This window comes from Schistocerca nitens, chromosome 9, assembly GCF_023898315.1.
Source record: "Schistocerca nitens isolate TAMUIC-IGC-003100 chromosome 9, iqSchNite1.1, whole genome shotgun sequence".
NCBI classification, from domain to species: Eukaryota; Metazoa; Arthropoda; class Insecta; order Orthoptera; family Acrididae; genus Schistocerca; species Schistocerca nitens.
Window position 1 is genome coordinate 197,845,885 of NC_064622.1, and position 12,927 is coordinate 197,858,811.

A 12,927-nucleotide genomic window follows, 5' to 3' on the forward strand; every position below is an offset into this window, starting at 1 on the left:
TTCGTCATGAATTGCGGTGGGAGAGTTTTATGAATCACTACTGAAATGAATTTTGAGCAAAGACAAAGTTGGAAATTTTATTTGAACAATTTTGTTTCATTAGTGGATGTCTGAATAATCATTCTCGTAAGCGGCTCAGGATGTAGCTCTATAATAACATGCAGATAAATGTACAGGTTTTAACGGGTTTAACTGCAGACATTTGTATATATTGCACAATAAAATGTACAAACATTATTGAATTGTTTTTTTTTTCCTATGTGTCGTACAGTCTTCCCACAAACACGGCACAAACTTTTTTACCAGAATTTTTGTACATAGCATTCCTGGTCCACGAAGTGAGCGACGCCTGTGAGTAGAGACTTAACCTGTAGCGTCCGTGTGCCTACATTTCAACACCTGGTCTGCGGCACGGTGGGGACAGAGGGCTCAATGGCTTGCTCTCCCACATGTACTTGGAAGTACTTTCAAAGTCAAAAACATAATATTGACCAGAGCTGTTATTACACAGGTCTAATGGCTTGCTCTGCCACATGTATTTGGAAGTACTTTCAAAACTAAAAACATAAGTCTTACCAGAGCTATAATTACTAGTCTGCGAATTACGTACATACTAACGCAATGTTGTTTAGCACACCACCCTCAGTCACCACTGTCTGCACTTATACCCATTACATCTTGTATAGCACAAGGCATAGTGCGCTAGCTTGTGAAACAAGGCGATGAGCAGACTCTGGTTGAATCACTGTGGCAGATTATAGACCATTATTCTCGTATACGGATCACCCTGAGTGTCATTTTGTAAATACTTACAGTTCCTTTCTGGACGTCACTTTTAAGCACTGGTGTACTATTCCAGTTACCTTATATTTTCTGATATCTTGAGTGGGTATTTGGGGAACATTCTACGCTCTCCTCTTCTCAGGAGGCCTTTTAGGTATCTTAGCTGCTCTTAGAATGCCATCCGCACCAGTGACCATTACTTATGTGTGACCATCTCGAAAGATCTATGGTTTGTAACACAGAGGCTCATGGGACGTTTACAGCACGTGAAGTAGTCTCAGCAGTTGTCCATTTCACTCACCTTACAAAGAAAGAGACTTTAATAAATAAAATCATGTTTCAAGTCAAGGATACTTACTGACTTAGTAATTGGGTGTTCAGTGATAGTAGTCATATGTCTATAAATCAGTTAATTGGGAACCAGACGAAATTAATCAGTTAATTTACGCATTAAAAGCAAATTTCTTTGCCCATATGAAAACCTTGTTGGGTCCCTTGAATGAACGTCCGTTGAACGGAAGAGTGGGCCGAATAACTGTAGTGTTCATCGATCATTTTGTTCAGGAAATTCGCAATATGCCGAAAACATTCTGGGCTCTTACTTTCAGATTTAAGTTTCGTCCATTCACATTCCTAGGGATATGAGTTCCCCTGGTGTCCGAAGAACTAGCGCCCCTAACTGTACCGTTGGCCTAGAGGTTGCTTATTCAAATTACAACCAAAACATCCTCGGTCACGGTTTCAAACTCCGCCACCCCTTAATCTTTGAATAAAACGCATCATAAATGGCAGCCGAAGACTTCCAGCATAATAAGGCACCCTCATTCTGCCAAAAGCCTTATCAAAATGGGCGGAGGAGCAGTCAGAGGTTCAGAGGCCTCTCTCCATTCGGTTGCGAAAATTGCACTAAAGCTGGAGGAATCAGCAATTATCAACGGCGTGAGGACGCAGAATAAACGAAAGCCCCAGCATTAAAGACACATAATGTGTACCAACAGGACATGCGATTTGTAACTCAAAAAGTGCATGATAATTCTCCATTCGCATAAGATTCTGGACTAATCCTCCATTCGGATCTTCTGGAGTGAATTGCCAAGGGGAGCAAAGGTTAGTAGAGATTCGTAAGTCTGTGAAAAGATCTATGCGCGAACCGTACAACTACCGTCGTCATATCTCAGCAAACGATCCAGCAGAGAATCCTAGAAAATTACGGTCCTATGTAACATCGCTAAGGGGCTCTAAGGCTTCCACTGAGTCACAGGTTGACAGGTCTGGTGTGGCAAGTGAAGGCAGCAATACGAAAGCAGAAGTTCTAAATTTCGCCTTTAAGATATCGTTCACGCAGGAGAATCATACAAACATACTGTCGTTTGACTGTCGAACAGACTGCCGTAGCAATATACACCCTTCCGTAGAGAAACAGCTGAAAGAACTGAAAACAAATAAGTCACCAGTACGGATGGAATCCCAGTTTGGTTTTTCAAAGAATACTCTACAGCGTTGGCTCCTTACGTAGGTTGAGTTTATCGCGAGCCTCTTGTCCAGTGCAAATTCACAAGTGATTGTAAAAAAGCGCGGGTGACTCCTCTATATAAGAAGCACAAAAGAACGGGTCCACAAAATTACAGAAAAATATCCTTCATTGGGGACATGTTGAAAATGTGTGCCCCGACCGGGACTCGAACCCGGGACCTCCTGCTTACATGGCAGACGCTCTATCCATCTGAGCCACCGCGGGCACAGAGGATAGTGCGTCTGCAGGGACTTATCCCTTGTACGCTCCCCGTGAGATCCACATTCCCAACAAGTCCACACCACTAGATTCGTAGTGCGCCTAATAGATGTTTGCCCATCATACTCATTACTCGTGGCAGATTAATCTACCAAGTCCTGTACGAGTTCGGGCATAGCGTGTGCGTTCGCACAAGAAGGTCAATGGCCGGGAAGCCATATTTTAACTATATATGACGGTAGTATCTGTTCCTGAAAGAACAGTTACCGTGGATGACCATGCAGCTTTGCTAGAAATGAAATGATAATTAAATGGACACCCTAGCTGCAAACAGGCGTTCATGTACTTCATTGGGGACATGTTGAAAAAGTGTGCTCCGACCGGGACTCGAACCCGGGACCTCCTGCTTACATGGCAGACGCTCTATCCATCTGAGCCACCGCGGGCACATAGGATGGTGCGTCTGCAGGGACTTATCCCTTGTACGCTCCCCGTGAGATCCACATTACCAACAAGTCCACACCAATACATTCGTAGTGCGCTTAATATATGTATGCCCATCATACTCATCGAAGCTATTCGGAGCCCAGCTGCTAGATTTATTACCGATATGTTCAAACAACAGCCAAGTGTTAAGGACTCGCTTCAGGAACACAAATGGGAATCACTGGAGGTAAGGCGACGTTCTTTTCGAGGAAGTATTGAGAAAATGTAGAGAACCGGAATTTGAAGCTGACTGCAGAACGATTCTACTGCCGCTAACAAGTATTTCACATAAGGACCACAAAGGTAAGACACCTCAGTTAGGCTTCATATTGACGCATATAGACAGCCTTTTCTCCCTTGTTCTATTTGCGAGTGGAAAAAGAAAGGAAATGACTAATAGTGGTACAGGTAAAGTCCGCAGCGTGTCGTGTGGTGGATTAGAGAGTATCGGTGCAGATGAAGATGTGGATGCAAAGGTGACCATGAGAAAAAGATTGAATAAGCAACGAAAGGATAACGTTCCATGTTTTGGGGAGTAGAATGTCACAGTTCTGAATCTGTTAGGGAACCTAGAAACACTGGTAAGGGAAATGCAGAGGTACAATATACATACAGTGAGGGTCACTGATGTGAAATGGAAAGAAGACAAGGGTATATGATCAGATGAGTTAATATCAACAACAGTCGAAAATAGTATAACGGGAGTAGGACACGGTATGCATCGGGAGGTAGGTAGAAGGATGAACAGTTTAACGATAGGGTTATTCCAATCGGAATCGAGAGTAAACCAACCAGGTATACATTCCGACGTCGCAAACCGAAGATGAAGTGCAGTACGTGAAGATATTTAACGGACAATTCAGTACGTAATGGCAGTCGAAAATCTAATAGTCATGGGGGTCTGGAATGCTGTTGTACGTGAAGACCAAAGGGTTACTGGGGAATTTGGCTTGGCACTAGAAGAAGGACTAAATGAGTTCTGCAAAAATTTAAGCTAGTGGTAAAGCATACTCTGTTCAAGAATTGCAAGAGGAGGTTGAATACTTAGAGAAGGCAGGGTAATACGGGAAGCTTTCAGTAAGATTAAATCTTGATCAGGCAACGATTACGAAATCAGATCCTGGATTGTAAAGCGTACCCAGGAACCGACACACACTCATTTCACGATTTAGTGGTGAAGAAGAGTACACTGAGTGTAGAGAGGCTAGTCAGGAAGAACCTATGCGCTAAAAGTGGGATACGATAGTATTAAGAAATGAAAAGCTGCGCTTGAAGATCTCTGTGGCTATAGATGCTGGAATTAGAAATAAATCACATGGCAGTTCAGTTGAAGAGGAATCGACATCACTAAAAAGGCAATCGTAAAGGTTGGAATGAAAAACTGAGGAGAAAATATTGGTAACAGAAGAAATACTTCACTGGGTCGACGAAACGATCTGGTACAAAAATGTTCAGGAAGATTCATGAAAACAGAAATACAAGTCACTTAGAAATGAAATGAATGGGAAGTGCAAGGAAGCAACAGTAAAACGGCTGCATGAAAAATGTGAGGAAATCGGAAAAATGATTCTTGGAAGGACTGACTCAGCATGTATAAAATTCAGGACAACTTTCCGTGAAATTAATATTAAGAATGCAATGGGAATTAGACTGTTAAATGGGGAGGAGAGAGGATATGTGGATGTGGATGTGGATGAACGGTTTAACGATAGGGTTATTCCAATCGGAATCGAGAGTAAACCAACCAGGTATACATTCCGACGTCGCAAACCGAAGATGAAGAGCAGTACGTGAAGATATTTAACGGACAATTCAGTACGTAATGGCAGACGAAAAGGCCTCTATGAGCGGTAAGACTTGTCTGATGACGTGATAGAAGACGAAACAGGAGTCCACAAAGAAGAGATACCAGATTCAGTATTAAAATCAGAAGAATTAAGAGAATAAGGCAGAGGGAATAGAGAGTATTCCTTCACAATTCTTAAAGTCGTGGCCACGAAATTACTATTCACCGTGGTACGTAGAATGTGAGTCTGTCGCTGTAGAATCGGATTTCCTGGAAAACATCATTCATACAGTTCGGAAGACTGCAAGAGCTCACATGTGCGAGAATTATCGCACAATGAGATTAACAGTTTATGCATCCAAGTTACCGTCAAGAATAATATACCGTAGAATCGAAAACTAAATTCAGCAGGTGTTAGATGACTACCAGTTTTGCTCCAGCAAAATTAAAGTTACCGCAGAAGCAGTTGTGACGTTCTAGTTGATAATGGAAGCAAAACTAAAGAAAACTCAAACCACTTTCGTAGGATTTATCGACCTGCGTAAAGCGTTCGACAATGTAAAATGGTGCTAAATTTTCGAAATTCTGAGAAAATTTGGGGTAAGCTTTAGAGGAGGTGGGTAATAAATATTATGCATCAGAGTCAAGAGCGAAAAAACAAGAGTGGACGACCAAGAACGAAGCGCCCGGATTAATAAGACAGGGATGTAGTCTTTCACGCCTGCTGTTAAATAGTATAGGTCTAAGAAGTAATGACAGAAATAAAAGAAAGCTTCAACAGTGGAATAGAAATTCAGGACGAAAGAATATGAATAATAAGATTCACTGACGACGTTCCTGTCTTCAGTGAAAGTGAAGAATGATGACAGGATTTGCTAAATGGTATGAACAGTCAAATGAGTACAGAGTAAGGATTGACAGTAAACCAAGAAAGATGCAAGTAACGGGAAGTAGCAGAAATGATAGCAAGAAACTTAAAATCGGATCTGATGAGCACGACGTATACGGAGTTAAGGAGTTCTGCTATCTTGGCAGAAAAATAATATATGACGAACGGTGAGCAAGGACGATGTAAAAATCACGCTAGTATTGGCAGAAAGAGCAGAAATATACAAGTAAGAAATTTCTTACAATATACTGAGCTCCCTTTCCTTCTACAAACTGCCATCTCTATCGCATGAGTTCGGAGCCGCTATATAGAGTGCGCCGTTCATATAGGTGGCTTGGTAGTGATTTGGTGACCTGGGAAGCGAGGTGGTGCCCCGTGGAGGATTGAGCAGGGACCAGTAGTGCTTGGGCGTGGACGTCCTCCTCTCTCGGCGTCAAGGGGTCACATGGTTCGAAATTGTGGTGAGGCATACTGACATTGAGCATTGGGAAGTTTGTGGGTGTACAACGGTTCTTTGGGGTTTCAGCCTTTGTTAATGTAGAGCTCACTCGTGTCGCCCTGATTTGGTATTTGCCTAATGGTAATCTAGTTGCACATGGTGGCTGATTCGTGGTAGCAGAACTTAGCCCCCAGTTGATGCTCGTCCACCTGGAGTGAACTTTGGCTCCGAGAAAGCCACAGGTTGTGTGAAGGCGTAGATCGAGCTTCTGCAAGAGAGCATGATTATTCCGGACATACAAAAGTCTCACTGCCCTGCCTGTCTCGCTCCAGGTACCAGTAAATCGGAGACGAGCAGGGCTGAGTTGCAAATTTCTGGCTGTTCGTAGGTTCCTTTGTCGAAGCTCGTCATTACTTCCGGAATTATTTTTCTATTCTAATATATTGTTTTGTGACACCGACAGAGCGTGTGTAGTACAACACGTTTACACAGCTTTAGACATCTTGCTGCGTGGTGTAACTGTGGTATTGTTTAGCGCACAGTGGTGGCCCGAAATCAGATTGACCTTTAGTCTGCTCCGACGGTACGGGCAGTGTGGTATGCGGCCTTATAGGACTCTCAGACCGAAGTGGCTTTGCAGCTGTGCTTCTGCACACAACGCTGGCCTCCACCATCTCCGCCGACGAGGTCTCCATCCGCTATGATTTTAAATGGAAGAGCATTAACTGTTTCATGTAACTGCTGTTTTCCTCATTCTAAACGCCTAAGCGACCAGGGGAGGCTGCCCCTCGATAACTTACGTAACTATAATCTAGTAACTGTTTTATGTAACTGCTGTTTTTCTCATTCCATGGGGTCTAAGTGGCTAGTTATTCTATGCCAGTTTGTCCCCCTTGTTTTAAGAGTGTAACGTGGTCAGGATTTCTTTTTTGTTTAGTTTGTGAAGCTGTGTTGCGATCTTCAGTAAAGAGACTGGTTTGATGCAGCTCTCCATGCTACTCTATCCTGTGCAAGCTTCTTGATCTCCGAGTAACTACTGCAACCTACATTCTACTGAAGCTGCTTGGTGTACTCATCTCTTGGTCTCCCTCTACGATTTTTACCTTCCACACTTCCCTCCAATAGTAAATTGGTGACCCATTGATACCTAAGAACATCTCCTAAAAATCGATCTCTTCCTTTAATCAGATTGTACCACAAATTCTTCTTCTCCCCAATTCTATTCAGTATCTCCTCATTAATTACGTGATCTACCCATGTAATCTTCAACATTCTTCTGTAGGACCACACCGTTGACATAAAAATTTTACAGGACATTAAACTTTATGTTCTGAGTCTACTGAACTACAATAATTGCATTTCTGCCACTGCTTTGGGAAATATAACATTTTAATTACATGGTTAAAATTTTGTGTACCTTTTCTACATTACCTACATATTTTTAATTATAAATAACATTATGTCCTTGTTTTAGTTCAGTAGACTTAGGATGTCTATGTTATTACTAACTGAAAATTTGAGTACTCTACTCGATGTGAAATCTGAGATGTAGGAAAAATGCAGCATAAAATGAAAAGTTTCAAGAATGGCTTCTAAAGTTTGAAAAGACTGTAACTCACTTAATATATGCTTACTTTTTTTTTATTTTTAGTCACTCAGAAGCACCCTGCACCATACTGTATATCATCCTCGTCATATTTTCCCAAGTTTTCTTCTTTTTTTCTTCTTTCTGGACTCTTTGTGTCCAACTGTGCTACATACTCTGTTATATCAATGCGAACCTTGTCCATCCGTTCAAGTTCTCTGATGCAGCTTACTCTATGATTAATTCCCATGTGCTGTAGCAGTTTCACCTTACCAATGTCGCCATCTTTAAAAGAAATAACAGCATCACTGACCCCCCTCTTTGTTGTCTTCATTGCAAAGAAAATTTTTTTGGTAAGCAAGCGAGTCCGTATACGATAATTGAACGACTCATTGGGATTTTGAGTCTGACCTTGCAGACACTTCAGTAATTCAGGATTTACCAGGTCTCTGTAAATAGATTTTATGATATCCATGACTGCTGCTGGGATGGAATGTTTATGGCTGTATGAATTGTTTGAGTACTGAGCATTGCGACAATTGCAACATGAATCAGGTCTAGGAGGGCAAAAGTGGTGTACTGATTCTTTATCAGTTGACAGTCTGTGGAAGAAGGTAGCTCATACTGCCTGATTCATTTTCAACAAATCCTCAGTATTATTTCTAATAGCCATCCCACAATACGGCTGTAGTTCATCAATCATTTAGTCCATCAGCCTGCCTCTTATGATTTTACGAGGTGCATTCAAGTTCTAAGGCCTCCGATTTTTTTTCTCCGGACTGGAAAGCGATAGCAACATGCGCATTGTTTTAAAATGAGGCCGCGTTCATTGACAATACGTCCCTGAGATGGCAGCACCGTATGGCATATGGAATTTTACCGCCAGCTGCGAGAATGAGAACTGTTTTAGATACTTAAAATGGCGACATTTTCCTTACTTGAACAGCGTGCAATCATTCGTTTTCTGAATTTGCGTGGTGTGAAACCAATTAAAATTCATCGACAGTTGAAGGAGACGTGTGGTGATGGAGTTATGGATGTGTCGAAAGTGCGTTCGTGGGTGCGACAGTTTAATGAAGACAGAACATCGTGTGACAACAAACCGAAACAACCTCGGGCTGGCACAAGTCGGTCTGACGACATGATCGAGAAAGTGGAGAGAATTGTTTTGGGGGATCGCCTCCAGAGTTGGCATTTCTGTTGGTTCTGTGCACACAATCCTGCATGACGACCTGAAAATGCGAAAAGTGTCATCCAGGTGGGTGCCACAAATGCTGACGGACGACCACATGGCTGCCCGTGTGGCATGTTGACAAGCAATGTTGACGTGCAACGACAGCATGAATGGGACTTTCTTTTCGTCAGTTGTGGCAATGGATGAGACGTGGATGCCATTTTTCAATCCAGAAACAAAGCGCCAGTCAGCTCAATGGAAGCACACAGATTCACCGCCACCAAAAAAAATTCGGGTAACCGCCAGTGCTGAAAAAATGATGGTGTCCATGTTCTGGGACAGCGAGGGCGTAATCCTTACCCATTGCGTTGCAAAGGGCACTACCGTAACATGTGCATCCTACGAAAATGTTTTGAAGAACAAATTCCTTCCTGCACTGCAACAAAAACGTCCTGGAAGGGCTGCGCGTGTGCTGTTTCACCAAGACAACGCACCCGCACATCGAACTAACGTTACGTAACAGTTTCTTCACGATAACAACTTTGAAGTGATTTGTCATGCTCCCTACTCACCTGACCTGGCTGCTAGTGACTTTTGGCTTTTTCCAACAATGAAAGACACTCTCCGTGGCCGCACATCCACCAGCCGTGCTGCTATTGCCTCAACGATTTTCCAGTGGTCAAAACAGACTCCTAAAGAAGCCTTCGCCGCTGCCATGGAATCATGGCGTCAGCGTTTTGAAAAATGTGTACGTCTACAGAGCGATTACGTCGAGAAGTAACGCCAGTTTCATCGATTTCGGGTGAGTAGTTAATTAGAAAAGGAATCGGAGGCCTTAGAACGTGAATGCACCTCGTACCATCAGAAAGTTTCGTGTCTCTCAAACTTTGTTTCAGCTTTCTCGACCTGGTGCCCATACTCTTCTGGACATGACCAACACTGTCAACCTTTATAACACAGCAACCCACAGCCTTCTATATAAAAAATCACGTATTTTATTAGATCTTAAAGTAATGCATGCAAGAATTTTAACATTTCAACTGGTGTAGATTATATTAAAAAAATAATAAACTACTTCCAGTATGTGTTTATAAGTGATATATAAATCACTTTATTCGGAAAATTGCAAATTTTATAATGAGATACAAATCCAAAATTGTTAAAAAAATTTCCCGTTCTAACTCCACTTAAATGTCTCATTTCCTAATCTAATTCCCTCAGCATCACCTAATTTCGTTCGACTACATTCCATTATCATAGATTTCTTTTTGTTTATCTTATCTTATATCTTCCTTTCAAGACATTGTCCATTCTGTTCAACTGCTCTTCCAGGTCCTTTGTTGTCTCTTACACAATGACAATGCAATCGGCAAACCTCAAAGTTCCTATTTCTTCTCCATGGATTTAAATTCCTAATCCATAATTTTCTTTTCCTTATTTTACTGCTTGCTCAGCATACAGATTAAATAACATCGGGGATAGGATGCAACCCTGTCTCCCTCGCTTCCCACCCAATTTTTCCCTTTCATGTCTCTCCACTCTTATAACTGCCTTCAGGTTTCTGTACAAATTGTAAATAGCCTTTCGTTCCCTGTATTTTACCCCTGCCACCTTCAGAATTTTGAAGCGTTGCGCCTGTTGTAAACTACTTATTCTGTTGGTTTATTAGTTTACTTAATGTGGCAGTCCTTTGCCCCGGTTTCATTTAATGTGGGGACTGTAACGGCGTTGGCTTTGGGCACCTCGCACTTGGTTAGGCAACAGTTGCCAGTATTTCTTAGGCACAGTGCCTAGATGCAAACAGACTGCTTTTCTTATTCCTTGTTTTGTCAGATCATCGCCCTGTTATGTTTTTTTTACTGTATTTGGTATTACCAGTCAGATCTTGTAAGGCGAAAAGCATATAATGAGCATTGCATGGCTTAAACCTTCTGCTTTAGGGATTTATATTTGCCGAACACTCTGGTCGCACATTGTAAATTGCGACCTGTCTGGCGAGGGTTAGAGTACCTTGATGCTGAACCCCTCATATACAAGGGTCGTTAACAGAATAAGTTCCGTTTCTATTTCTATCCGCGGCAGCGCTACGATCGCAGTTCCGAGCAAGCGCCGCAGTTATTCTGATTCAAGGAGAAGACATGTACCCTATTTCCGGATCACTGCTGCCGAAGTGTGCTTTGTAGTGCTTCTTTATAATGTCAGCCGTAATTGAAAGTGCCACTGCGTGTGAAACCAGAACTGTGATTCGTTTTCTAAATGCAGAGAAAGTTAAACCAAAGGAAATTCATAGGTAAATGCTTTGAGTAATTCAATGGTTAGAAGATGGCTCAGACTGTTCAATGAAGGATGTGATCAAGTGCAAGACGAAGAACTAAGTGGACGCCCGTCTATGGTTACTAATGAACTGGCTCACACAATTGAAGAGAATATTAAGCATAACACTTAGTGCCCTTGCTATGGAAGTTCCGTAAATCTCACGATCATTAATTCATGAAATTGTTACTGAAAAACTGAAATTTCGAAAACTTTGTTCACGTTGGGTACCAAAAGTTCTTACTGAACAACACAGAAAACAACGGATGGGCAGTGCACCTCAGTTTTTGACAGGCTAAAATGAAGAAGGCGATGAAACTTTGGAATCGTATGACACCCCTGAAACAAAATGGCACTCAGTGGAATGGAGGCATACTTCATCCCCAACGAAGGTTAAGCCGAAGCAAATCTTGACACTTCGGAAAGTCATGTGCACTAGTTTTTGGGACAGAAAAGGCATTTTGCCAACTAATTTCTTACCACCAGGCCAAACAATCAATGCACATGGTTACTGCGAGACAATTAAGAAATTGCACCGGGCAATACAGAACTAGCGCCGAGGATTACTGTCAAAAGATGTTTTTCTTCCACGGTAATTCCCGACCTCACACGGCGGTTGTGACCAAACATCTCTTACGGGAAATTCACTGGGACGCGTTTGATCATCCTCCGTACAGCCCGGACCTCACGCCTAGCAACTTTCAGCTCTTCTTACATCTAAAATCTGTCCTTGGAGGTCAACACTTCAAGCGATACGATCATTTCATTTCAACACTTCAGCGTTGATGACGAGCTGAAAGACGACGCTACCACACAGTTGAATACACAGGCGACAACATTCCATGAGGAAGGCATACAAAAGCTTGTGCCACGCTATGCCAAGTGCCTACAAAATTTCGGAACCAATGCAGAAAAGTTGTTTAATACTTGCAGATTTTTGTATTTTCGTATTTTTTCTGTGTCTTTACACGTTTGTTTTATATAACCAAACTGAACTTACTTTATGGACATACCTCGTATATAAAAGAGGAAAAGAAAAGTCCTTAGCGCGAAATATTAAATGTGCTTTTCCATTCATTGAATTCGTCGCCGGAATTTGTTTCTTGCTGGAGATAAATAGGCAGCGCCTAGTCCTGGTAGTGTTATTGAGATCCAAATTACTGTTCCCTACGGTTTTTTCTTTTTTTAATAATGAAATAGAGGGTGATTAAACTGGTCAAATAATTTAGTTTTTTCTTTTTTTTACCTGATGTTTAATGCATTTGTTTGCTGATCTCAGAAATTGCTTCTCCTAGTATATATGTCCGTAGCTCGTGGTGTAGAGGGTAGCGTTGCTGCCTCTGGGTCACGGGGTACCGGGATCGATTCATGGCTGGGATGGGGATTTTCCCTAGCCGAAGACCGGGTGTGTGTGTTGTCATCATTTCGTCGTCATTATGATGCGTGACAGTGGTTACACTGGACTGTGTACAAAACTCGGGCTGTGTAAAAACTGGGACTTAGTATGGGCACTGAAGGCCCTGCAGTCGAACGCTCCACAAACCAAATATCATCATCATCATGTTTGTACATATAGCGCTTTTTGAAATGGTACTAAAGTTTGTCTAATGGTGAATGTTGTGTACTTAAAATACTAGCCCAGTCCTTTCACGTGCTTCACTTTGGTTAAGCCACACTCAGAAAGGTCGGCGTTCATATACATTTGGATTGTGGGAAAACCAGAGAAGAATAGAATCGAAG

At 42.1% G+C, this 12,927-nt stretch overlaps 1 non-coding gene across 1 annotated transcript; it reads right to left on the bottom strand.

The window, feature by feature from the left end:
• Positions 1 to 2,447: 2,447 nt before the first annotated feature.
• Positions 2,448 to 2,522, bottom strand: Trnat-ugu (transfer RNA threonine (anticodon UGU)). The gene has a single exon. It is a non-coding gene; the product is annotated as a tRNA-Thr (tRNA).
• Between the last annotated feature and the right edge of the window lie 10,405 nt (positions 2,523 to 12,927).